The sequence below is a fragment of the Stigmatopora nigra genome, unplaced genomic scaffold, assembly GCF_051989575.1.
Source record: "Stigmatopora nigra isolate UIUO_SnigA unplaced genomic scaffold, RoL_Snig_1.1 HiC_scaffold_26, whole genome shotgun sequence".
NCBI lineage: Eukaryota > Metazoa > Chordata > Actinopteri > Syngnathiformes > Syngnathidae > Stigmatopora > Stigmatopora nigra.
In genome coordinates this window covers 2,416,878-2,441,157 of record NW_027551605.1, presented here as the reverse complement: position 1 = coordinate 2,441,157, position 24,280 = coordinate 2,416,878, and the positions used below count along the sequence as shown (strand labels likewise).

The 24,280-nt window shown below is 44.1% G+C and overlaps 25 non-coding genes across 25 annotated transcripts; all 25 read left to right on the top strand.

Annotated features, from left to right (window-relative positions):
- The first annotated feature begins 589 nt into the window (after positions 1 to 589).
- On the top strand, positions 590 to 754 carry LOC144192523 (U1 spliceosomal RNA). The gene has a single exon (XR_013325175.1). It is a non-coding gene; the product is annotated as a U1 spliceosomal RNA (small nuclear RNA).
- A 788-nt stretch (positions 755 to 1,542) lies between these two features.
- Positions 1,543 to 1,734, top strand: LOC144192622 (U2 spliceosomal RNA). Its single transcript, XR_013325268.1, has one exon. It is a non-coding gene; the product is annotated as a U2 spliceosomal RNA (small nuclear RNA).
- Positions 1,735 to 2,147: 413 nt separating this feature from the next.
- Positions 2,148 to 2,260, top strand: LOC144192730 (U5 spliceosomal RNA). The gene has a single exon (XR_013325373.1). It is a non-coding gene; the product is annotated as a U5 spliceosomal RNA (small nuclear RNA).
- An 897-nt stretch (positions 2,261 to 3,157) lies between these two features.
- LOC144192522 (U1 spliceosomal RNA) lies at positions 3,158 to 3,322 on the top strand. Its single transcript, XR_013325174.1, has one exon. It is a non-coding gene; the product is annotated as a U1 spliceosomal RNA (small nuclear RNA).
- Positions 3,323 to 4,110: 788 nt separating this feature from the next.
- On the top strand, positions 4,111 to 4,301 carry LOC144192572 (U2 spliceosomal RNA). The gene has a single exon (XR_013325219.1). It is a non-coding gene; the product is annotated as a U2 spliceosomal RNA (small nuclear RNA).
- A 411-nt stretch (positions 4,302 to 4,712) lies between these two features.
- On the top strand, positions 4,713 to 4,825 carry LOC144192729 (U5 spliceosomal RNA). The gene has a single exon (XR_013325372.1). It is a non-coding gene; the product is annotated as a U5 spliceosomal RNA (small nuclear RNA).
- An 897-nt stretch (positions 4,826 to 5,722) lies between these two features.
- On the top strand, positions 5,723 to 5,887 carry LOC144192510 (U1 spliceosomal RNA). Its single transcript, XR_013325162.1, has one exon. It is a non-coding gene; the product is annotated as a U1 spliceosomal RNA (small nuclear RNA).
- A 788-nt stretch (positions 5,888 to 6,675) lies between these two features.
- Positions 6,676 to 6,866, top strand: LOC144192597 (U2 spliceosomal RNA). Its single transcript, XR_013325244.1, has one exon. It is a non-coding gene; the product is annotated as a U2 spliceosomal RNA (small nuclear RNA).
- Positions 6,867 to 7,279: 413 nt separating this feature from the next.
- LOC144192728 (U5 spliceosomal RNA) lies at positions 7,280 to 7,392 on the top strand. Its single transcript, XR_013325371.1, has one exon. It is a non-coding gene; the product is annotated as a U5 spliceosomal RNA (small nuclear RNA).
- An 897-nt stretch (positions 7,393 to 8,289) lies between these two features.
- LOC144192534 (U1 spliceosomal RNA) lies at positions 8,290 to 8,454 on the top strand. Its single transcript, XR_013325186.1, has one exon. It is a non-coding gene; the product is annotated as a U1 spliceosomal RNA (small nuclear RNA).
- A 788-nt stretch (positions 8,455 to 9,242) lies between these two features.
- On the top strand, positions 9,243 to 9,433 carry LOC144192596 (U2 spliceosomal RNA). The gene has a single exon (XR_013325243.1). It is a non-coding gene; the product is annotated as a U2 spliceosomal RNA (small nuclear RNA).
- Positions 9,434 to 9,845: 412 nt separating this feature from the next.
- On the top strand, positions 9,846 to 9,958 carry LOC144192727 (U5 spliceosomal RNA). The gene has a single exon (XR_013325370.1). It is a non-coding gene; the product is annotated as a U5 spliceosomal RNA (small nuclear RNA).
- An 897-nt stretch (positions 9,959 to 10,855) lies between these two features.
- LOC144192536 (U1 spliceosomal RNA) lies at positions 10,856 to 11,020 on the top strand. Its single transcript, XR_013325188.1, has one exon. It is a non-coding gene; the product is annotated as a U1 spliceosomal RNA (small nuclear RNA).
- A 795-nt stretch (positions 11,021 to 11,815) lies between these two features.
- Positions 11,816 to 12,006, top strand: LOC144192669 (U2 spliceosomal RNA). The gene has a single exon (XR_013325313.1). It is a non-coding gene; the product is annotated as a U2 spliceosomal RNA (small nuclear RNA).
- A 412-nt stretch (positions 12,007 to 12,418) lies between these two features.
- On the top strand, positions 12,419 to 12,531 carry LOC144192792 (U5 spliceosomal RNA). Its single transcript, XR_013325432.1, has one exon. It is a non-coding gene; the product is annotated as a U5 spliceosomal RNA (small nuclear RNA).
- Positions 12,532 to 13,428: 897 nt separating this feature from the next.
- LOC144192535 (U1 spliceosomal RNA) lies at positions 13,429 to 13,593 on the top strand. Its single transcript, XR_013325187.1, has one exon. It is a non-coding gene; the product is annotated as a U1 spliceosomal RNA (small nuclear RNA).
- Positions 13,594 to 14,388: 795 nt separating this feature from the next.
- LOC144192594 (U2 spliceosomal RNA) lies at positions 14,389 to 14,579 on the top strand. The gene has a single exon (XR_013325241.1). It is a non-coding gene; the product is annotated as a U2 spliceosomal RNA (small nuclear RNA).
- A 412-nt stretch (positions 14,580 to 14,991) lies between these two features.
- Positions 14,992 to 15,104, top strand: LOC144192726 (U5 spliceosomal RNA). The gene has a single exon (XR_013325369.1). It is a non-coding gene; the product is annotated as a U5 spliceosomal RNA (small nuclear RNA).
- Positions 15,105 to 16,001: 897 nt separating this feature from the next.
- LOC144192666 (U1 spliceosomal RNA) lies at positions 16,002 to 16,166 on the top strand. The gene has a single exon (XR_013325310.1). It is a non-coding gene; the product is annotated as a U1 spliceosomal RNA (small nuclear RNA).
- Positions 16,167 to 16,961: 795 nt separating this feature from the next.
- On the top strand, positions 16,962 to 17,152 carry LOC144192640 (U2 spliceosomal RNA). The gene has a single exon (XR_013325285.1). It is a non-coding gene; the product is annotated as a U2 spliceosomal RNA (small nuclear RNA).
- Positions 17,153 to 17,564: 412 nt separating this feature from the next.
- LOC144192773 (U5 spliceosomal RNA) lies at positions 17,565 to 17,677 on the top strand. Its single transcript, XR_013325416.1, has one exon. It is a non-coding gene; the product is annotated as a U5 spliceosomal RNA (small nuclear RNA).
- An 897-nt stretch (positions 17,678 to 18,574) lies between these two features.
- Positions 18,575 to 18,739, top strand: LOC144192532 (U1 spliceosomal RNA). Its single transcript, XR_013325184.1, has one exon. It is a non-coding gene; the product is annotated as a U1 spliceosomal RNA (small nuclear RNA).
- A 795-nt stretch (positions 18,740 to 19,534) lies between these two features.
- LOC144192668 (U2 spliceosomal RNA) lies at positions 19,535 to 19,725 on the top strand. Its single transcript, XR_013325312.1, has one exon. It is a non-coding gene; the product is annotated as a U2 spliceosomal RNA (small nuclear RNA).
- Positions 19,726 to 20,137: 412 nt separating this feature from the next.
- LOC144192793 (U5 spliceosomal RNA) lies at positions 20,138 to 20,250 on the top strand. Its single transcript, XR_013325433.1, has one exon. It is a non-coding gene; the product is annotated as a U5 spliceosomal RNA (small nuclear RNA).
- An 897-nt stretch (positions 20,251 to 21,147) lies between these two features.
- LOC144192519 (U1 spliceosomal RNA) lies at positions 21,148 to 21,312 on the top strand. The gene has a single exon (XR_013325171.1). It is a non-coding gene; the product is annotated as a U1 spliceosomal RNA (small nuclear RNA).
- The last annotated feature ends 2,968 nt before the right edge of the window (positions 21,313 to 24,280 follow it).

Below are 24,280 nucleotides of genomic sequence, written 5' to 3'. Positions count from 1 at the left end.
CTTTGTGATTCACCCAATATCTCTGAATATACCAAGGCCACAACTCCCTGACGTTGTCTTAGCAGAGTCCCTGACTCCATTAACGTACCAAGAATAGAAGTCCCTGATTTAATCTCAGCGGAGTGCCTGACTCTATTTTGTTCTACCTAAGTTGGGCCCGGACCATAGTGTTCTACATACTTTGGTCCCAGAGCACAAACTATTATGTTCTGTGCAAGTTGCTCCCAGACCACAAAATGTTAATACTAGCGCAGTGAAAATACTCATTCAAATTATCACACTTCACGGAGACAGGAGTCAAAGGGTGAACTCACGATCTTGCTCGTTCCGAACCTGCCCTAGTTCGGGGGACCCGTCGCCAGATCACCGGTGCGGCGAGGGAACGTCCGTCGAGTTGACCCTTTCAATGGAGGATGCTGTCGTCGTCGCTCCGGCAATTGTTGGCTGTTGGGTCTCCGGTTTTCGGCACCAAAGTGAGATAGATCTGAAATACAACTTCAGCAGCAGGTTAAGAAAGGGGTGCCGATGAGCCCATGACTGAAGATGTTGAGCAGGCGAAAGAACATAGTGCTGCGTCTGTGTACAACTCATACTTACCTGGCAGGGGCGATACCACGATCATGAAGGTGGTTCACCCAGGGTGAGGCTCAGCCATTGCACTCCCGGCCACGCTGACCCCTGCGAATTCCCCAAATGTGGGAATCTCGACTGCACAATTTCTGAGAGTGGGGGACTGCGTCCGCGCTCTCCCATGATCGTTTGTTAAATTGCCTTTTAACTGGAGGGTAATTTCAATTTGACGTGCACCCGAATCCAACAAAGTTGATATCATTCTCACACGCTGCATTCCATGTGTCGATTGGCATTCCTTTGGGTTCTGTGATGCTTTCAAAATGGCCACACAATGATCTTTACAACAAGGCCAAGGTGATAGAGGCATAACTGAAAATTGTAGTATTTTCTTCTTCAAATCATTTTTGTGTTTGTATCAATCACTGGTTTTCAATTCTTGTGTATTTTGCCTGTGAGGTGATTGTTCAATCCAGTTATAATTTATATCATTTGAATTAAATATCTTTGAAGTGGACAATACTAGTTGAATTGTGAGTTGATCGATTTTGTGACATACTAGTGGAAAGTTGCCTTTGTTCATCACAAGTGCAGGGGACAGGAAGTAATACATTAGGCAGGGGCTGTTGATTTGTTTTCATTTTTTGCAAATAATGTTCAAACAAATGGCTTTTCACTGCTAAGGATATTGGTTGCCAAAAGGAGAACCTTGGTTGCTGGTAAATAGGTTTAGGTTATTGCTACTTTCCTATTGGACCGTTGTGAGTCACATGACCTGAACCACAGCACATTTTTGAAGCATTTGCTCCATTTAAACACAGAAAAGCAACACAGTTTTCCATTATCAAACAGACTGTGTGTAGTTTTAGCTTGTCGTACAAAGTGTGCCTTTGTCGTCATGTGATCTTTGTAACCATTACTATAGCTCGTAATGGCTGGAAGGAAGCCGTCCTTCCTGCCGGCCACTGGGTTATCGCTTTCTCGGCCTTTTGGCTAAGATCAAGTGTAGTATCTGTTCTTATCAGTTTAATATCTGATACGTCCCCTATCTGGGGACCATATATTAAATTGATTTTTGGAACTGGGAGATGGCCTAGGGGCTTGCTCCATCCACTCCACGCATCGACCTGGTATTGCAGTACTTCCAGGAATGGTGTGCCCCTCTCCATTGTCAATATCAAGCATTATCTCTCCTCTAAACCTAGAACTCTTGAGAAGGTAATGGTGAAAGGTAAACATGGTACCTGTGAACTAGTGTTGTTATTGAGTTAATTTGTGATAGTTGTGAAGTCATTTGGATCATTTGAATTCTTTGTTAATTTCACTACACTTCGATAAATCTAACCGATCAACACCCACATGATGATGTCTATGCCCTGCTTCATCTTACACCACAACGCTGCTCCTATCCCCGGTCTGCCTGATACAGTAGCTGCAACGTGATTGGCAGCATTAAAAAAAAAGTGATTGGCTGCTCAAAGGACTGGAGTCGCCCATTAGTTAGTAGTGCATTAGCCTGTGTGTTAAAGTACTATTGCGGATATAGACATAGCTCGTTCTGTCGTGTTTTCGTCAGTACACTTGTTTCTCTTCAGATCGCACAAATCTTTCGCCTTTTACTAAAGATTTCCGTGGGGAGGAACATCAAGAGGTCCGTTCAATTTTTTTGATGCTCTGCGCACGCGGAGCTTCCCTCATTTGTCAAATCAATGTATTTTAAGAAAAATCATCACATTGGTAGATTAGTGCCTGTCTCCATCAAATCTTCTACCTCCTTCAAACTTGTACATAAACCATGCCTCTGCGCCCATCGAGGGTGACACATGCAAGCCCCCACACTGCGCATTCGCACACACCCCACATTCGGTAACCCGCCAAATCCATCCGACGGTCCGGCAAAAAACCCATCTCCCTTGACGCTCTCCGACCCATATTTATCACTTACTCAATAGTTTGAACAACAATTTGATTCCACATTTACAGAAATTAAATTCTCTACTTTGTGATTCACCCAATATCTCTGAATATACCAAGGCCACAACTCCCTGACGTTGTCTTAGCAGAGTCCCTGACTCCATTAACGTACCAAGAATAGAAGTCCCTGATTTAATCTCAGCGGAGTGCCTGACTCTATTTTGTTCTACCTAAGTTGGGCCCGGACCATAGTGTTCTACATACTTTGGTCCCAGAGCACAAACTATTATGTTCTGTGCAAGTTGCTCCCAGACCACAAAATGTTAATACTAGCGCAGTGAAAATACTCATTCAAATTATCACACTTCACGGAGACAGGAGTCAAAGGGTGAACTCACGATCTTGCTCGTTCCGAACCTGCCCTAGTTCGGGGGACCCGTCGCCAGATCACCGGTGCGGCGAGGGAACGTCCGTCGAGTTGACCCTTTCAATGGAGGATGCTGTCGTCGTCGCTCCGGCAATTGTTGGCTGTTGGGTCTCCGGTTTTCGGCACCAAAGTGAGATAGATCTGAAATACAACTTCAGCAGCAGGTTAAGAAAGGGGTGCCGATGAGCCCATGACTGAAGATGTTGAGCAGGCGAAAGAACATAGTGCTGCGTCTGTGTACAACTCATACTTACCTGGCAGGGGCGATACCACGATCATGAAGGTGGTTCACCCAGGGTGAGGCTCAGCCATTGCACTCCCGGCCACGCTGACCCCTGCGAATTCCCCAAATGTGGGAATCTCGACTGCACAATTTCTGAGAGTGGGGGACTGCGTCCGCGCTCTCCCATGATCGTTTGTTAAATTGCCTTTTAACTGGAGGGTAATTTCAATTTGACGTGCACCCGAATCCAACAAAGTTGATATCATTCTCACACGCTGCATTCCATGTGTCGATTGGCATTCCTTTGGGTTCTGTGATGCTTTCAAAATGGCCACACAATGATCTTTACAACAAGGCCAAGGTGATAGAGGCATAACTGAAAATTGTAGTATTTTCTTCTTCAAATCATTTTTGTGTTTGTATCAATCACTGGTTTTCAATTCTTGTGTATTTTGCCTGTGAGGTGATTGTTCAATCCAGTTATAATTTATATCATTTGAATTAAATATCTTTGAAGTGGACAATACTAGTTGAATTGTGAGTTGATCGATTTTGTGACATACTAGTGGAAAGTTGTCTTTGTTCATCACAAGTGCAGGGGACAGGAAGTAATACATTAGGCAGGGGCTGTTGATTTGTTTTCATTTTTTGCAAATAATGTTCAAACAAATGGCTTTTCACTGCTAAGGATATTGGTTGCCAAAAGGAGAACCTTGGTTGCTGGTAAATAGGTTTAGGTTATTGCTACTTTCCTATTGGACCGTTGTGAGTCACATGACCTGAACCACAGCACATTTTTGAAGCATTTGCTCCATTTAAACACAGAAAAGCAACACAGTTTTCCATTATCAAACAGACTGTGTGTAGTTTTAGCTTGTCGTACAAAGTGTGCCTTTGTCGTCATGTGATCTTTGTAACCATTACTATAGCTCGTAATGGCTGGAAGGAAGCCGTCCTTCCTGCCGGCCACTGGGTTATCGCTTCTCGGCCTTTTGGCTAAGATCAAGTGTAGTATCTGTTCTTATCAGTTTAATATCTGATACGTCCCCTATCTGGGGACCATATATTAAATTGATTTTTGGAACTGGGAGATGGCCTAGGGGCTTGCTCCATCCACTCCACGCATCGACCTGGTATTGCAGTACTTCCAGGAATGGTGTGCCCCCTTCATTGTCAATATCAAGCATTATCTCTCCTCTAAACCTAGAACTCTTGAGAAGGTAATGGTGAAAGGTAAACATGTTACCTGTGAACTAGTGTTGTTATTGAGTTAATTTGTGATAGTTGTGAAGTCATTTGGATCATTTGAATTCTTTGTTAATTTCACTACACTTCGATAAATCTAACCGATCAACACCCACATGATGATGTCTATGCCCTGCTTCATCTTACACCACAACGCTGCTCCTATCCCCGGTCTGCCTGATACAGTAGCTGCAACGTGATTGGCAGCATTAAAAAAAAGTGATTGGCTGCTCAAAGGACTGGAGTCGCCCATTAGTTAGTAGTGCATTAGCCTGTGTGTTAAAGTACTATTGCGGATATAGACATAGCTCGTTCTGTCGTGTTTTCGTCAGTACACTTGTTTCTCTTCAGATCGCACAAATCTTTCGCCTTTTACTAAAGATTTCCGTGGGGAGGAACATCAAGAGGTCCGTTCAATTTTTTTGATGCTCTGCGCACGCGGAGCTTCCCTCATTTGTCAAATCAATGTATTTTAAGAAAAATCATCACATTGGTAGATTAGTGCCTGTCTCCATCAAATCTTCTACCTCCTTCAAACTTGTACATAAACCATGCCTCTGCGCCCATCGAGGGTGACACATGCAAGCCCCCACACTGCGCATTCGCACACACCCCACATTCGGTAACCCGCCAAATCCATCCGACGGTCCGGCAAAAAACCCATCTCCCTTGACGCTCTCCGACCCATATTTATCACTTACTCAATAGTTTGAACAACAATTTGATTCCACATTTACAGAAATTAAATTCTCTACTTTGTGATTCACCCAATATCTCTGAATATACCAAGGCCACAACTCCCTGACGTTGTCTTAGCAGAGTCCCTGACTCCATTAACGTACCAAGAATAGAAGTCCCTGATTTAATCTCAGCGGAGTGCCTGACTCTATTTTGTTCTACCTAAGTTGGGCCCGGACCATAGTGTTCTACATACTTTGGTCCCAGAGCACAAACTATTATGTTCTGTGCAAGTTGCTCCCAGACCACAAAATGTTAATACTAGCGCAGTGAAAATACTCATTCAAATTATCACACTTCACGGAGACAGGAGTCAAAGGGTGAACTCACGATCTTGCTCGTTCCGAACCTGCCCTAGTTCGGGGGACCCGTCGCCAGATCACCGGTGCGGCGAGGGAACGTCCGTCGAGTTGACCCTTTCAATGGAGGATGCTGTCGTCGTCGCTCCGGCAATTGTTGGCTGTTGGGTCTCCGGTTTTCGGCACCAAAGTGAGATAGATCTGAAATACAACTTCAGCAGCAGGTTAAGAAAGGGGTGCCGATGAGCCCATGACTGAAGATGTTGAGCAGGCGAAAGAACATAGTGCTGCGTCTGTGTACAACTCATACTCACCTGGCAGGGGCGATACCACGATCATGAAGGTGGTTCACCCAGGGTGAGGCTCAGCCATTGCACTCCCGGCCACGCTGACCCCTGCGAATTCCCCAAATGTGGGAATCTCGACTGCACAATTTCTGAGAGTGGGGGACTGCGTCCGCGCTCTCCCCTGATCGTTTGTTAAATTGCCTTTTAACTGGAGGGTAATTTCAATTTGACGTGCACCCGAATCCAACAAAGTTGATATCATTCTCACACGCTGCATTCCATGTGTCGATTGGCATTCCTTTGGGTTCTGTGATGCTTTCAAAATGGCCACACAATGATCTTTACAACAAGGCCAAGGTGATAGAGGCATAACTGAAAATTGTAGTATTTTCTTCTTCAAATCATTTTTGTGTTTGTATCAATCACTGGTTTTCAATTCTTGTGTATTTTGCCTGTGAGGTGATTGTTCAATCCAGTTATAATTTATATCATTTGAATTAAATATCTTTGAAGTGGACAATACTAGTTGAATTGTGAGTTGATCGATTTTGTGACATACTAGTGGAAAGTTGTCTTTGTTCATCACAAGTGCAGGGGACAGGAAGTAATACATTAGGCAGGGGCTGTTGATTTGTTTTCATTTTTTGCAAATAATGTTCAAACAAATGGCTTTTCACTGCTAAGGATATTGGTTGCCAAAAGGAGAACCTTGGTTGCTGGTAAATAGGTTTAGGTTATTGCTACTTTCCTATTGGACCGTTGTGAGTCACATGACCTGAACCACAGCACATTTTTGAAGCATTTGCTCCATTTAAACACAGAAAAGCAACACAGTTTTCCATTATCAAACAGACTGTGTGTAGTTTTAGCTTGTCGTACAAAGTGTGCCTTTGTCGTCATGTGATCTTTGTAACCATTACTATAGCTCGTAATGGCTGGAAGGAAGCCGTCCTTCCTGCCGGCCACTGGGTTATCGCTTCTCGGCCTTTTGGCTAAGATCAAGTGTAGTATCTGTTCTTATCAGTTTAATATCTGATACGTCCCCTATCTGGGGACCATATATTAAATTGATTTTTGGAACTGGGAGATGGCCTAGGGGCTTGCTCCATCCACTCCACGCATCGACCTGGTATTGCAGTACTTCCAGGAATGGTGTGCCCCTCTTCATTGTCAATATCAAGCATTATCTCTCCTCTAAACCTAGGACTCTTGAGAAGGTAATGGTGAAAGGTAAACATGTTACCTGTGAACTAGTGTTGTTATTGAGTTAATTTGTGATAGTTGTGAAGTCATTTGGATCATTTGAATTCTTTGTTAATTTCACTACACTTCGATAAATCTAACCGATCAACACCCACATGATGATGTCTATGCCCTGCTTCATCTTACACCACAACGCTGCTCCTATCCCCGGTCTGCCTGATACAGTAGCTGCAACGTGATTGGCAGCATTAAAAAAAAAGTGATTGGCTGCTCAAAGGACTGGAGTCGCCCATTAGTTAGTAGTGCATTAGCCTGTGTGTTAAAGTACTATTGCGGATATAGACATAGCTCGTTCTGTCGTGTTTTCGTCAGTACACTTGTTTCTCTTCAGATCGCACAAATCTTTCGCCTTTTACTAAAGATTTCCGTGGGGAGGAACATCAAGAGGTCCGTTCAATTTTTTTGATGCTCTGCGCACGCGGAGCTTCCCTCATTTGTCAAATCAATGTATTTTAAGAAAAATCATCACATTGGTAGATTAGTGCCTGTCTCCATCAAATCTTCTACCTCCTTCAAACTTGTACATAAACCATGCCTCTGCGCCCATCGAGGGTGACACATGCAAGCCCCCACACTGCGCATTCGCACACACCCCACATTCGGTAACCCGCCAAATCCATCCGACGGTCCGGCAAAAAACCCATCTCCCTTGACGCTCTCCGACCCATATTTATCACTTACTCAATAGTTTGAACAACAATTTGATTCCACATTTACAGAAATTAAATTCTCTACTTTGTGATTCACCCAATATCTCTGAATATACCAAGGCCACAACTCCCTGACGTTGTCTTAGCAGAGTCCCTGACTCCATTAACGTACCAAGAATAGAAGTCCCTGATTTAATCTCAGCGGAGTGCCTGACTCTATTTTGTTCTACCTAAGTTGGGCCCGGACCATAGTGTTCTACATACTTTGGTCCCAGAGCACAAACTATTATGTTCTGTGCAAGTTGCTCCCAGACCACAAAATGTTAATACTAGCGCAGTGAAAATACTCATTCAAATTATCACACTTCACGGAGACAGGAGTCAAAGGGTGAACTCACGATCTTGCTCGTTCCGAACCTGCCCTAGTTCGGGGGACCCGTCGCCAGATCACCGGTGCGGCGAGGGAACGTCCGTCGAGTTGACCCTTTCAATGGAGGATGCTGTCGTCGTCGCTCCGGCAATTGTTGGCTGTTGGGTCTCCGGTTTTCGGCACCAAAGTGAGATAGATCTGAAATACAACTTCAGCAGCAGGTTAAGAAAGGGGTGCCGATGAGCCCATGACTGAAGATGTTGAGCAGGCGAAAGAACATAGTGCTGCGTCTGTGTACAACTCATACTTACCTGGCAGGGCCGATACCACGATCATGAAGGTGGTTCACCCAGGGTGAGGCTCAGCCATTGCACTCCCGGCCACGCTGACCCCTGCGAATTCCCCAAATGTGGGAATCTCGACTGCACAATTTCTGAGAGTGGGGGACTGCGTCCGCGCTCTCCCCTGATCGTTTGTTAAATTGCCTTTTAACTGGAGGGTAATTTCAATTTGACGTGCACCCGAATCCAACAAAGTTGATATCATTCTCACACGCTGCATTCCATGTGTCGATTGGCATTCCTTTGGGTTCTGTGATGCTTTCAAAATGGCCACACAATGATCTTTACAACAAGGCCAAGGTGATAGAGGCATAACTGAAAATTGTAGTATTTTCTTCTTCAAATCATTTTTGTGTTTGTATCAATCACTGGTTTTCAATTCTTGTGTATTTTGCCTGTGAGGTGATTGTTCAATCCAGTTATAATTTATATCATTTGAATTAAATATCTTTGAAGTGGACAATACTAGTTGAATTGTGAGTTGATCGATTTTGTGACATACTAGTGGAAAGTTGCCTTTGTTCATCACAAGTGCAGGGGACAGGAAGTAATACATTAGGCAGGGGCTGTTGATTTGTTTTCATTTTTTGCAAATAATGTTCAAACAAATGGCTTTTCACTGCTAAGGATATTGGTTGCCAAAAGGAGAACCTTGGTTGCTGGTAAATAGGTTTAGGTTATTGCTACTTTCCTATTGGACCGTTGTGAGTCACATGACCTGAACCACAGCACATTTTTGAAGCATTTGCTCCATTTAAACACAGAAAAGCAACACAGTTTTCCATTATCAAACAGACTGTGTGTAGTTTTAGCTTGTCGTACAAAGTGTGCCTTTGTCGTCATGTGATCTTTGTAACCATTACTATAGCTCGTAATGGCTGGAAGGAAGCCGTCCTTCCTGCCGGCCACTGGGTTATCGCTTCTCGGCCTTTTGGCTAAGATCAAGTGTAGTATCTGTTCTTATCAGTTTAATATCTGATACGTCCCCTATCTGGGGACCATATATTAAATTGATTTTTGGAACTGGGAGATGGCCTAGGGGCTTGCTCCATCCACTCCACGCATCGACCTGGTATTGCAGTACTTCCAGGAATGGTGTGCCCCTCTTCATTGTCAATATCAAGCATTATCTCTCCTCTAAACCTAGGACTCTTGAGAAGGTAATGGTGAAAGGTAAACATGTTACCTGTGAACTAGTGTTGTTATTGAGTTAATTTGTGATAGTTGTGAAGTCATTTGGATCATTTGAATTCTTTGTTAATTTCACTACACTTCGATAAATCTAACCGATCAACACCCACATGATGATGTCTATGCCCTGCTTCATCTTACACCACAACGCTGCTCCTATCCCCGGTCTGCCTGATACAGTAGCTGCAACGTGATTGGCAGCATTAAAAAAAAGTGATTGGCTGCTCAAAGGACTGGAGTCGCCCATTAGTTAGTAGTGCATTAGCCTGTGTGTTAAAGTACTATTGCGGATATAGACATAGCTCGTTCTGTCGTGCTTTGGTCAGTACACTTGTTTCTCTTCAGATCGCACAAATCTTTCGCCTTTTACTAAAGATTTCCGTGGGGAGGAACATCAAGAGGTCCGTTCAATTTTTTTGATGCTCTGCGCACGCGGAGCTTCCCTCATTTGTCAAATCAATGTATTTTAAGAAAAATCATCACATTGGTAGATTAGTGCCTGTCTCCATCAAATCTTCTACCTCCTTCAAACTTGTACATAAACCATGCCTCTGCGCCCATCGAGGGTGACACATGCAAGCCCCCACACTGCGCATTCGCACACACCCCACATTCGGTAACCCGCCAAATCCATCCGACGGTCCGGCAAAAAACCCATCTCCCTTGACGCTCTCCGACCCATATTTATCACTTACTCAATAGTTTGAACAACAATTTTATTCCACATTTACAGAAATTAAATTCTCTACTTTGTGATTCACCCAATATCTCTGAATATACCAAGGCCACAACTCCCTGACGTTGTCTTAGCAGAGTCCCTGACTCCATTAACGTACCAAGAATAGAAGTCCCTGATTTAATCTCAGCGGAGTGCCTGACTCTATTTTGTTCTACCTAAGTTGGGCCCGGACCATAGTGTTCTACATACTTTGGTCCCAGAGCACAAACTATTATGTTCTGTGCAAGTTGCTCCCAGACCACAAAATGTTAATACTAGCGCAGTGATAATACTCATTCAAATTATCACACTTCACGGAGACAGGAGTCAAAGGGTGAACTCACGATCTTGCTCGTTCCGAACCTGCCCTAGTTCGGGGGACCCGTCGCCAGATCACCGGTGCGGCGAGGGAACGTCCGTCGAGTTGACCCTTTCAATGGAGGATGCTGTCGTCGTCGCTCCGGCAATTGTTGGCTGTTGGGTCTCCGGTTTTCGGCACCAAAGTGAGATAGATCTGAAATACAACTTCAGCAGCAGGTTAAGAAAGGGGTGCCGATGAGCCCATGACTGAAGATGTTGAGCAGGCGAAAGAACATAGTGCTGCGTCTGTGTACAACTCATACTTACTTGGCAGGGGCGACACCATGATCATGAAGATGGTTCACCCAGGGTGAGGCTCAGCCATTGCACTCTCGGCCACGCTGACCCCTGCGAATTCCCCAAATGTGGGCATCTCGATTGCACAATTTCTGAGAGTGGGGGACTGCGTCCGCGCTCTCCCCTGATCGTTTGTTAAATTGCCTATGAACTGGAGGGTAATTTCAATTTGATGTGCACCCGAATCCAACAAAGTTGATATCATTCTCACACGCTGCATTCCATGTGTCGATTGAACATTGGCATTCCTTTGGGTTCTGTGATGCTTTCAAAATGGCCACACAATGATCTTTACAACAAGGCCAAGGTGATAGAGGCATAACTGAAAATTGTAGTATTTTCTTCTTCAAATCATTTTTGTGTTTGTATCAATCACTGGTTTTCAATTCTTGTGTATTTTGCCTGTGAGGTGATTGTTCAATCCAGTTATAATTTATATCATTTGAATTAAATATCTTTGAAGTGGACAATACTAGTTGAATTGTGAGTTGATCGATTTTGTGACATACTAGTGGAAAGTTGTCTTTGTTCATCACAAGTGCAGGGGACAGGAAGTAATACATTAGGCAGGGGCTGTTGATTTGTTTTCATTTTTTGCAAATAATGTTCAAACAAATGGCTTTTCACTGCTAAGGATATTGGTTGCCAAAAGGAGAACCTTGGTTGCTGGTAAATAGGTTTAGGTTATTGCTACTTTCCTATTGGACCGTTGTGAGTCACATGACCTGAACCACAGCACATTTTTGAAGCATTTGCTCCATTTAAACACAGAAAAGCAACACAGTTTTCCATTATCAAACAGACTGTGTGTAGTTTTAGCTTGTCGTACAAAGTGTGCCTTTGTCGTCATGTGATCTTTGTAACCATTACTATAGCTCGTAATGGCTGGAAGGAAGCCGTCCTTCCTGCCGGCCACTGGGTTATCGCTTCTCGGCCTTTTGGCTAAGATCAAGTGTAGTATCTGTCCTTATCGGTTTAATATCTGATACGTCCCCTATCTGGGGACCATATATTAAATTGATTTTTGGAACTGGGAGGTGGCCTAGGGGCTTGCGCCATCCACTCCACGCATCGACCTGGTATTGCAGTACTTCCAGGAATGGTGTGCCCCTCTTCATTGTCAATATCAAGCATTATCTCTCCTCTAAACCTAGAACTCTTGAGAAGGTAATGGTGAAAGGTAAACATGTTACCTGTGAACTAGTGTTGTTACTGAGTTAATTTGTGATAGTTGTGAAGTCATTTGGATCATTTGAATTCTTTGTTAATTTCACTACACTTCGATAAATCTAACCGATCAACACCCACATGATGATGTCTATGCCCTGCTTCATCTTACACCACAACGCTGCTCCTATCCCCGGTCTGCCTGATACAGTAGCTGCAACGTGATTGGCAGCATTAAAAAAAAGTGATTGGCTGCTCAAAGGACTGGAGTCGCCCATTAGTTAGTAGTGCATTAGCCTGTGTGTTAAAGTACTATTGTGGATATAGACATAGCTCGTTCTGTCGTGCTTTCGTCAGTACACTTGTGTCTCTTCAGATCGCACAAATCTTTCGCCTTTTACTAAAGATTTCCGTGGGGAGGAACATCAAGAGGTCCGTTCAATTTTTTTGATGCCCTGCGTACGCGGAGCTTCCCTCATTTGTCAAATCAATGTATTTTAAGAAATATCATCACATTGGTAGATTAGTGCCTGTCTCCATCAAATCTTCTACCTCCTTCAAACTTGTACATAAACCATGCCTCTGCGCCCATCGAGGGTGACACATGCAAGCCCCCACACTGCGCATTCGCACACACCCCACATTCGGTAACCCGCCAAATCCATCCGACGGTCCGGCAAAAAACCCATCTCCCTTGACGCTCTCCGACCCATATTTATCACTTACTCAATAGTTTGAACAACAATTTTATTCCACATTTACAGAAATTAAATTCTCTACTTTGTGATTCACCCAATATCTCTGAATATACCAAGGCCACAACTCCCTGACGTTGTCTTAGCAGAGTCCCTGACTCCATTAACGTACCAAGAATAGAAGTCCCTGATTTAATCTCAGCGGAGTGCCTGACTCTATTTTGTTCTACCTAAGTTGGGCCCGGACCATAGTGTTCTACATACTTTGGTCCCAGAGCACAAACTATTATGTTCTGTGCAAGTTGCTCCCAGACCACAAAATGTTAATACTAGCGCAGTGATAATACTCATTCAAATTATCACACTTCACGGAGACAGGAGTCAAAGGGTGAACTCACGATCTTGCTCGTTCCGAACCTGCCCTAGTTCGGGGGACCCGTCGCCAGATCACCGGTGCGGCGAGGGAACGTCCGTCGAGTTGACCCTTTCAATGGAGGATGCTGTCGTCGTCGCTCCGGCAATTGTTGGCTGTTGGGTCTCCGGTTTTCGGCACCAAAGTGAGATAGATCTGAAATACAACTTCAGCAGCAGGTTAAGAAAGGGGTGCCGATGAGCCCATGACTGAAGATGTTGAGCAGGCGAAAGAACATAGTGCTGCGTCTGTGTACAACTCATACTTACTTGGCAGGGGCGACACCATGATCATGAAGATGGTTCACCCAGGGTGAGGCTCAGCCATTGCACTCTCGGCCACGCTGACCCCTGCGAATTCCCCAAATGTGGGCATCTCGATTGCACAATTTCTGAGAGTGGGGGACTGCGTCCGCGCTCTCCCCTGATCGTTTGTTAAATTGCCTATGAACTGGAGGGTAATTTCAATTTGATGTGCACCCGAATCCAACAAAGTTGATATCATTCTCACACGCTGCATTCCATGTGTCGATTGAACATTGGCATTCCTTTGGGTTCTGTGATGCTTTCAAAATGGCCACACAATGATCTTTACAACAAGGCCAAGGTGATAGAGGCATAACTGAAAATTGTAGTATTTTCTTCTTCAAATCATTTTTGTGTTTGTATCAATCACTGGTTTTCAATTCTTGTGTATTTTGCCTGTGAGGTGATTGTTCAATCCAGTTATAATTTATATCATTTGAATTAAATATCTTTGAAGTGGACAATACTAGTTGAATTGTGAGTTGATCGATTTTGTGACATACTAGTGGAAAGTTGTCTTTGTTCATCACAAGTGCAGGGGACAGGAAGTAATACATTAGGCAGGGGCTGTTGATTTGTTTTCATTTTTTGCAAATAATGTTCAAACAAATGGCTTTTCACTGCTAAGGATATTGGTTGCCAAAAGGAGAACCTTGGTTGCTGGTAAATAGGTTTAGGTTATTGCTACTTTCCTATTGGACCGTTGTGAGTCACATGACCTGAACCACAGCACATTTTTGAAGCATTTGCTCCATTTAAACACAGAAAAGCAACACAGTTTTCCATTATCAAACAGACTGTGTGTAGTTTTAGCTTGTCGTACAAAGTGTGCCTTTGTCGTCATGTGATCTTTGTAACCATTACTATAGCTCGTAATGGCTGGAAGGAAGCCGTCCTTCCTGCCGGCCACTGGGTTATCGCTTCTCGGCCTTTTGGCTAAGATCAAGTGTAGTATCTGTTCTTATCAGTTTAATATCTGATACGTCCCCTATCTGGGGACCATATATTAAATTGATTTTTGGAACTGGGAGATGGCCTAGGGGCTTGCTCCATCCACTCCACGCATCGACCTGGTATTGCAGTACTTCCAGGAATGGTGTGCCCCTCTTCATTGTCAATATCAAGCATCATCTCTCCTCTAAACCTAGAACTCTTGAGAAGGTAATGGTGAAAGGTAAACATGTTACCTGTGAACTAGTGTTGTTATTGAGTTAATTTGTGATAGTTGTGAAGTCATTTGGATCATTTGAATTCTTTGTTAATTTCACTACACTTCGATAAATCTAACCGATCAACACCCACATGATGATGTCTATGCCCTGCTTCATCTTACACCACAACGCTGCTCCTATCCCCGGTCTGCCTGATACAGTAGCTGCAACGTGATTGGCAGCATTAAAAAAAAGTGATTGGCTGCTCAAAGGACTGGAGTCGCCCATTAGTTAGTAGTGCATTAGCCTGTGTGTTAAAGTACTATTGCGGATATAGACATAGCTCGTTCTGTCGTGCTTTCGTCAGTACACTTGTTTCTCTTCAGATCGCACAAATCTTTCGCCTTTTACTAAAGATTTCCGTGGGGAGGAACATCAAGAGGTCCGTTCAATTTTTTTGATGCTCTGCGCACGCGGAGCTTCCCTCATTTGTCAAATCAATGTATTTTAAGAAAAATCATCACATTGGTAGATCAGTGCCTGTCTCCATCAAATCTTCTACCTCCTTCAAACTTGTACATAAACCATGCCTCTGCGCCCATCGAGGGTGACACATGCAAGCCCCCACACTGCGCATTCGCACACACCCCACATTCGGTAACCCGCCAAATCCATCCGACGGTCCGGCAAAAAACCCATCTCCCTTGACGCTCTCCGACCCATATTTATCACTTACTCAATAGTTTGAACAACAATTTTATTCCACATTTACAGAAATTAAATTCTCTACTTTGTGATTCACCCAATATCTCTGAATATACCAAGGCCACAACTCCCTGACGTTGTCTTAGCAGAGTCCCTGACTCCATTAACGTACCAAGAATAGAAGTCCCTGATTTAATCTCAGCGGAGTGCCTGACTCTATTTTGTTCTACCTAAGTTGGGCCCGGACCATAGTGTTCTACATACTTTGGTCCCAGAGCACAAACTATTATGTTCTGTGCAAGTTGCTCCCAGACCACAAAATGTTAATACTAGCGCAGTGATAATACTCATTCAAATTATCACACTTCACGGAGACAGGAGTCAAAGGGTGAACTCACGATCTTGCTCGTTCCGAACCTGCCCTAGTTCGGGGGACCCGTCGCCAGATCACCGGTGCGGCGAGGGAACGTCCGTCGAGTTGACCCTTTCAATGGAGGATGCTGTCGTCGTCGCTCCGGCAATTGTTGGCTGTTGGGTCTCCGGTTTTCGGCACCAAAGTGAGATAGATCTGAAATACAACTTCAGCAGCAGGTTAAGAAAGGGGTGCCGATGAGCCCATGACTGAAGATGTTGAGCAGGCGAAAGAACATAGTGCTGCGTCTGTGTACAACTCATACTTACCTGGCAGGGGCGATACCACGATCATGAAGGTGGTTCACCCAGGGTGAGGCTCAGCCATTGCACTCCCGGCCACGCTGACCCCTGCGAATTCCCCAAATGTGGGAATCTCGACTGCACAATTTCTGAGAGTGGGGGACTGCGTCCGCGCTCTCCCCTGATCGTTTGTTAAATTGCCTTTTAACTGGAGGGTAATTTCAATTTGACGTGCACCCGAATCCAACAAAGTTGATATCATTCTCACACGCTGCATTCCATGTGTCGATTGAACATTGGCATTCCTTTGGGTTCTGTGATGCTTTCAAAATGGCCACACAATGATCTTTACAACAAGGCCAAGGTGATAGAGGCATAACTGAAAATTGTAGTATTTTCTTCTTCAAATCATTTTTGTGTTTGTATCAATCACTGGTTTTCAATTCTTGTGTATTTTGCCTGTGAGGTGATTGTTCAATCCAGTTATAATTTATATCATTTGAATTAAATATCTTTGAAGTGGACAATACTAGTTGAATTGTGAGTTGATCGATTTTGTGACATACTAGTGGAAAGTTGTCTTTGTTCATCACAAGTGCAGGGGACAGGAAGTAATACATTAGGCAGGGGCTGTTGATTTGTTTTCATTTTTTGCAAATAATGTTCAAACAAATGGCTTTTCACTGCTAAGGATATTGGTTGCCAAAAGGAGAACCTTGGTTGCTGGTAAATAGGTTTAGGTTATTGCTACTTTCCTATTGGACCGTTGTGAGTCACATGACCTGAACCACAGCACATTTTTGAAGCATTTGCTCCATTTAAACACAGAAAAGCAACACAGTTTTCCATTATCAAACAGACTGTGTGTAGTTTTAGCTTGTCGTACAAAGTGTGCCTTTGTCGTCATGTGATCTTTGTAACCATTACTATAGCTCGTAATGGCTGGAAGGAAGCCGTCCTTCCTGCCGGCCACTGGGTTATCGCTTCTCGGCCTTTTGGCTAAGATCAAGTGTAGTATCTGTTCTTATCAGTTTAATATCTGACACGTCCCCTATCTGGGGACCATATATTAAATTGATTTTTGGAACTGGGAGATGGCCTAGGGGCTTGCTCCATCCACTCCACGCATCGACCTGGTATTGCAGTACTTCCAGGAATGGTGTGCCCCTCTTCATTGTCAATATCAAGCATTATCTCTCCTCTAAACCTAGAACTCTTGAGAAGGTAATGGTGAAAGGTAAACATGTTACCTGTGAACTAGTGTTGTTATTGAGTTAATTTGTGATAGTTGTGAAGTCATTTGGATCATTTGAATTCTTTGTTAATTTCACTACACTTCGATAAATCTAACCGATCAACACCCACATGATGATGTCTATGCCCTGCTTCATCTTACACCACAACGCTGCTCCTATCCCCGGTCTGCCTGATACAGTAGCTGCAACGTGATTGGCAGCATTAAAAAAAAGTGATTGGCTGCTCAAAGGACTGGAGTCGCCCATTAGTTAGTAGTGCATTAGCCTGTGTGTTAAAGTACTATTGCGGATATAGACATAGCTCGTTCTGTCGCGTTTTCGTCAGTACACTTGTTTCTCTTCAGATCGCACAAATCTTTCGCCTTTTACTAAAGATTTCCGTGGGGAGGAATATCAAGAGGTCCGTTCAATTTTTTTGATGCTCTGCGCACGCGGAGCTTCACTCATTTGTCAAATCAATGTATTTTAAGAAAAATCATCACATTGGTAGATTAGTGCCTGTCTCCATCAAATCTTCTACCTCCTTCAAACTTGTACATAAACCATGCCTCTGCGCCCATCGAGGGTGACACATGCAAGCCCCCACACTGCGCATTCGCACACACCCCACATTCGGTAACCCGCCAAATCCATCCGACAGTCCGGCAAAAAACCCATCTCCCTTGACGCTCTCCGACCCATATTTATCACTTACTCAATAGTTTGAACAACAATTTTATTCCACATTTACAGAAATTAAATTCTCTACTTTGTGATTCACCCAATATCTCTGAATATACCAAGGCCACAACTCCCTGACGTTGTCTTAGCAGAGTCCCTGACTCCATTAACGTACCAAGAATAGAAGTCCCTGATTTAATCTCAGCGGAGTGCCTGACTCTATTTTGTTCTACCTAAGTTGGGCCCGGACCATAGTGTTCTACATACTTTGGTCCCAGAGCACAAACTATTATGTTCTGTGCAAGTTGCTCCCAGACCACAAAATGTTAATACTAGCGCAGTGATAATACTCATTCAAATTATCACACTTCACGGAGACAGGAGTCAAAGGGTGAACTCACGATCTTGCTCGTTCCGAACCTGCCCTAGTTCGGGGGACCCGTCGCCAGATCACCGGTGCGGCGAGGGAACGTCCGTCGAGTTGACCCTTTCAATGGAGGATGCTGTCGTCGTCGCTCCGGCAATTGTTGGCTGTTGGGTCTCCGGTTTTCGGCACCAAAGTGAGATAGATCTGAAATACAACTTCAGCAGCAGGTTAAGAAAGGGGTGCCGATGAGCCCATGACTGAAGATGTTGAGCAGGCGAAAGAACATAGTGCTGCGTCTGTGTACAACTCATACTTACCTGGCAGGGGCGATACCATGATCATGAAGGTGGTTCACCCAGGGTGAGGCTCAGCCATTGCACTCCCGGCCACGCTGACCCCTGCGTATTCCCCAAATGCGGGAATCTCGACTGCACAATTTCTGAGAGTGGGGGACTGCGTCCGCGCTCTCCCCTGATCGTTTGTTAAATTGCCTTTTAACTGGAGGGTAATTTCAATTTGACGTGCACCCGAACCCAACAAAGTTGATATCGTTCTCACACGCTGCATTCCATGTGTCGATTGAACATTGGCATTCCTTTGGGTTCTGTGATGCTTTCAAAATGGCCACACAATGATCTTTACAACAAGGCCAAGGTGATAGAGGCATAACTGAAAATTGTAGTATTTTCTTCTTCAAATCATTTTTGTGTTTGTATCAATCACTGGTTTTCAATTCTTGTGTATTTTGCCTGTGAGGTGATTGTTCAATCCAGTTATAATTTATATCATTTGAATTAAATATCTTTGAAGTGGACAATACTAGTTGAATTGTGAGTTGATCGATTTTGTGACATACTAGTGGAAAGTTGTCTTTGTTCATCACAAGTGCAGGGGACAGGAAGTAATACATTAGGCAGGGGCTGTTGATTTGTTTTCATTTTTTGCAAATAATGTTCAAACAAATGGCTTTTCACTGCTAAGGATATTGGTTGCCAAAAGGAGAACCTTGGTTGCTGGTAAATAGGTTTAGGTTATTGCTACTTTCCTATTGGACCGTTGTGAGTCACATGACCTGAACCACAGCACATTTTTGAAGCATTTGCTCCATTTAAACACAGAAAAGCAACACAGTTTTCCATTATCAAACAGACTGTGTGTAGTTTTAGCTTGTCGTACAAAGTGTGCCTTTGTCGTCATGTGATCTTTGTAACCATTACTATAGCTCGTAATGGCTGGAAGGAAGCCGTCCTTCCTGCCGGCCACTGGGTTATCGCTTCTCGGCCTTTTGGCTAAGATCAAGTGTAGTATCTGTCCTTATCGGTTTAATATCTGATACGTCCCCTATCTGGGGACCATATATTAAATTGATTTTTGGAACTGGGAGGTGGCCTAGGGGCTTGCGCCATCCACTCCACGCATCGACCTGGTATTGCAGTACTTCCAGGAATGGTGTGCCCCTCTTCATTGTCAATATCAAGCATTATCTCTCCTCTAAACCTAGAACTCTTGAGAAGGTAATGGTGAAAGGTAAACATGTTACCTGTGAACTAGTGTTGTTACTGAGTTAATTTGTGATAGTTGTGAAGTCATTTGGATCATTTGAATTCTTTGTTAATTTCACTACACTTCGATAAATCTAACCGATCAACACCCACATGATGATGTCTATGCCCTGCTTCATCTTACACCACAACGCTGCTCCTATCCCCGGTCTGCCTGATACAGTAGCTGCAACGTGATTGGCAGCATTAAAAAAAAGTGATTGGCTGCTCAAAGGACTGGAGTCGCCCATTAGTTAGTAGTGCATTAGCCTGTGTGTTAAAGTACTATTGTGGATATAGACATAGCTCGTTCTGTCGTGCTTTCGTCAGTACACTTGTGTCTCTTCAGATGGCACAAATCTTTCGCCTTTTACTAAAGATTTCCGTGGGGAGGAACATCAAGAGGTCCGTTCAATTTTTTTGATGCCCTGCGTACGCGGAGCTTCCCTCATTTGTCAAATCAATGTATTTTAAGAAATATCATCACATTGGTAGATTAGTGCCTGTCTCCATCAAATCTTCTACCTCCTTCAAACTTGTACATAAACCATGCCTCTGCGCCCATCGAGGGTGACACATGCAAGCCCCCACACTGCGCATTCGCACACACCCCACATTCGGTAACCCGCCAAATCCATCCGACAGTCCGGCAAAAAACCCATCTCCCTTGACACTCTCCGACCCATATTTATCACTTACTCAATAGTTTGAACAACAATTTGATTCCACATTTACAGAAATTAAATTCTCTACTTTGTGATTCACCCAATATCTCTGAATATACCAAGGCCACAACTCCCTGACGTTGTCTTAGCAGAGTCCCTGACTCCATTAACGTACCAAGAATAGAAGTCCCTGATTTAATCTCAGCGGAGTGCCTGACTCTATTTTGTTCTACCTAAGTTGGGCCCGGACCATAGTGTTCTACATACTTTGGTCCCAGAGCACAAACTATTATGTTCTGTGCAAGTTGCTCCCAGACCACAAAATGTTAATACTAGCGCAGTGATAATACTCATTCAAATTATCACACTTCACGGAGACAGGAGTCAAAGGGTGAACTCACGATCTTGCTCGTTCCGAACCTGCCCTAGTTCGGGGGACCCGTCGCCAGATCACCGGTGCGGCGAGGGAACGTCCGTCGAGTTGACCCTTTCAATGGAGGATGCTGTCGTCGTCGCTCCGGCAATTGTTGGCTGTTGGGTCTCCGGTTTTCGGCACCAAAGTGAGATAGATCTGAAATACAACTTCAGCAGCAGGTTAAGAAAGGGGTGCCGATGAGCCCATGACTGAAGATGTTGAGCAGGCGAAAGAACATAGTGCTGCGTCTGTGTACAACTCATACTTACCTGGCAGGGGCGATACCACGATCATGAAGGCGGTTCACCCAGGGTGAGGCTCAGCCATTGCACTCCCGGCCACGCTGACCCCTGCGAATTCCCCAAATGTGGGAATCTCGACTGCACAATTTCTGAGAGTGGGGGACTGCGTCCGCGCTCTCCCCTGATCGTTTGTTAAATTGCCTTTGAACTGGAGGGTAGTTTCAATTTGACGTGCACCCGAATCCCACAAAGTTGATATCATTCTCACACGCTGCATTCCATGTGTCGATTGAACATTGGCATTCCTTTGGATTCTGTGATGCTTTCAAAATGGCCACACAATGATCTTTACAACAAGGCCAAGGTGATAGAGGCATAACTGAAAATTGTAGTATTTTCTTCTTCAAATCATTTTTGAGTTTGTGTTGTACCCGTGAATTTCTTCCACGGGGTGGTAGTATTTCGCCTTTAAAAGACGGGTGAAATAATCAGACAGGCTCTTTGTTGTATTTGTATTTCAAAGCCAACTTTTAGTTATATCAAAGCAATTCACACAAAACATAATATACAATAACACTCAAATATATACATAGTAACATATTAACAACCCGTTATAATCCAAAGCAATGTACTTGCTGCATAAACGATTATAACTTATGAGTATTGTACTTGTTACCTTTTTTTCCGGCCGTCATATACTGCATAACTATTATGCTACCCTTACAACGGCGGCCGAAAGTAGCCTGCTGTAGACAATGCACCCGAGACTCGCGCATTCACGCACACACATAAAAAAAGTAAACAACCAGCGGCCGAAGGTAGCTCGCTTTAAACAATACCCGAGACTCGCACATTTACTCGCACACATGAAAAAGTAAATAACCAGCGGCCGAAGGTAGCTTGCTGTAAACAATACCCGAGACTCGCACATTTACTCGCACACATAAAAAAAGTTAACAAGCATCACTAAGCATTACGTTCTTTCTCACATGCTACTATTGCCTCTTGCACATCTCACACTCAATCGTTATTCAAAACAAAGCAACATACCTTTAAAAGACGGGTGAAATAATCAGACAGGCTCTTTGTTGTATTTGTATTTCAAAGCCAACTTAGAGAAATGTCTGAATAGCCCGTTATTATACTCTACCAAGGTCTATGACCATTGGTTAATCATTACGTCATCGCCCCGTGTTTAACGCATGCTAGCGGCATGAGTCCCCTTTCAACTTAACACCTGCACTCATGTATAACATCAACTACTTCACCCTGTCACACTCTCCCCCACAAAAACAAATGTCGTCCCGACATTAATATGCTCCCAAACATTCCCACATTGGTGAGCCGATGCTCATTAAAGTCCAGGCGGCACGGCCACAGTTCAAATATAATCCACAACTCGTACGGTCCACGTTTTACTGGATGGCACAGTAATCACAGTCCATAACAGTCCATAACAGTCCATAACAGTCCATGACAGTCCATAACAGTCGTCCTTGTATGTTCAAGCTTGTTGGAGTCCAAAAAAAAAAGTGGCTGCAGGTAATATGGATGCAGGTGTACTAACCAAGGGGCCACTCCTGGTGCAGGGTAAACAGTTAGCCGCTCCTGCGGTGACTGTGTACTATAACAGGAGGGGATTCCAAGATGGTCATAGGTCGTACGTCGTGGTGGGTGTCTCTCCCTTCTCGGCCGTTCATCAGTCAGCGCCTCAGGTTCCGTCACGGCGGTTGGCGGGGAAGTCTCTGAGAACTGCTCATCACTAGGACCTTCAAGAGGAGGGTTTGCTCCCTCACCAGGCAGGTCCTCCAGCTGATGGTCCTCTTCCACTTGTACTGGTCCAGAAGCAGGGCCCCCCACCCCGTGTGTCCGGTCCACAGGCAGTGGCCTGTGCTCCGGCTCCATCTCTTGGGTACCTCTCTCATTTAGCTGGCGTAGCTCATAGTGGGAGTCATCTTCGTCATCGCTTTCTTCGTCTGACTCCTGATGAGATGCCGGCTGCTGTTTCTTTCTCGGCGTCCTAGTGCCGATTTTCCCTTCTTCTGGTTTTATCTCAACGGGCAAATGTTCACAAGACATTAGTAGATTTCTGTACAGAATTCTGGAACGATCTTTACCTCTTCCTGGCCTAACTTCATAAATTAGTAGGCCAGATCCCATTTGCTTCACCACTGTGTGAACTGCATCTTCCCAGAAGTCACGGAGCTTCCCAGGTCCTCCTCTTGGTGTCAGGTTGTCTGGTTTTGGTTTGACCTTTGGGAATCTACTCGTCTTTGTCTGTTGAGTAGGAATTGATTCACTAGATTTTTGACATTCAAGGGGAGACTTGTCAGTATCTCTACCATATTGGGTCAAAGCTCTAGTTGATTCTATCTTTAACCTCTCATTCGCCTGTTCTTAATCCCTTTCTTTCAAGAATGTAACTTTTTGCAGCTTCAATAATTCAAGCTCCTCTTCCAGTACTTCCTCCCTCTGGAGAGATGCCATAATCTCTCTTTCTGTTGCTTGCTTGGTCCGAAAAAGTTTCTCCTTCTTTACAACAAGCATGTCCACCTGTTTCTCCAGAGCCATTTTCTCTTCTTGCAGTACGCTAATCTCATCAGTTTTCTGCTGCTCAGCTTGTTCAAACTGAAGTTCAAGATGGTCAATCTTTTTCTGAAAGGCTTCTCTCTGTTTCGATATGTCCTCTTTCAGTTTTTTGATGATGTGATCTTTAGATTGAACGATTTCATCAGTATGCAAGTTTTCTAGCGCCAAGAGTTTTTTCTGTTGGGCTATTTCCTCTTCATAAGATAAAAGTTTCAATTCTTTTGCCTCCACATCTGTTGCTGCCTTTTCTAAACAGCCAACTGTTTTGTCAAGCTGGTTCTTCAACTCTGCATTTCCGCACCGCAGATTTTCTCTCTCAGCTTTGTAAATTTCTATAGCTTCATTTCTCGCAGAGAGCTGCTTCAACAAATCTCTTCTTTGCTTATCGCTCTCTTCATTATGCCTAGCTTGTTCTTGTTTCATGGCTTCAAGGTCCCTCTTGAGAATTTTTTCGCGCTCAAGAGAGGCCAAGTGTTCACTATTTATTGCCTGCTTTGCCCCAAAAAGTCTCTGCCACCCCAGTCTTCTGTCTTCATACAACATCCTTATCCCCTCTTTTAATT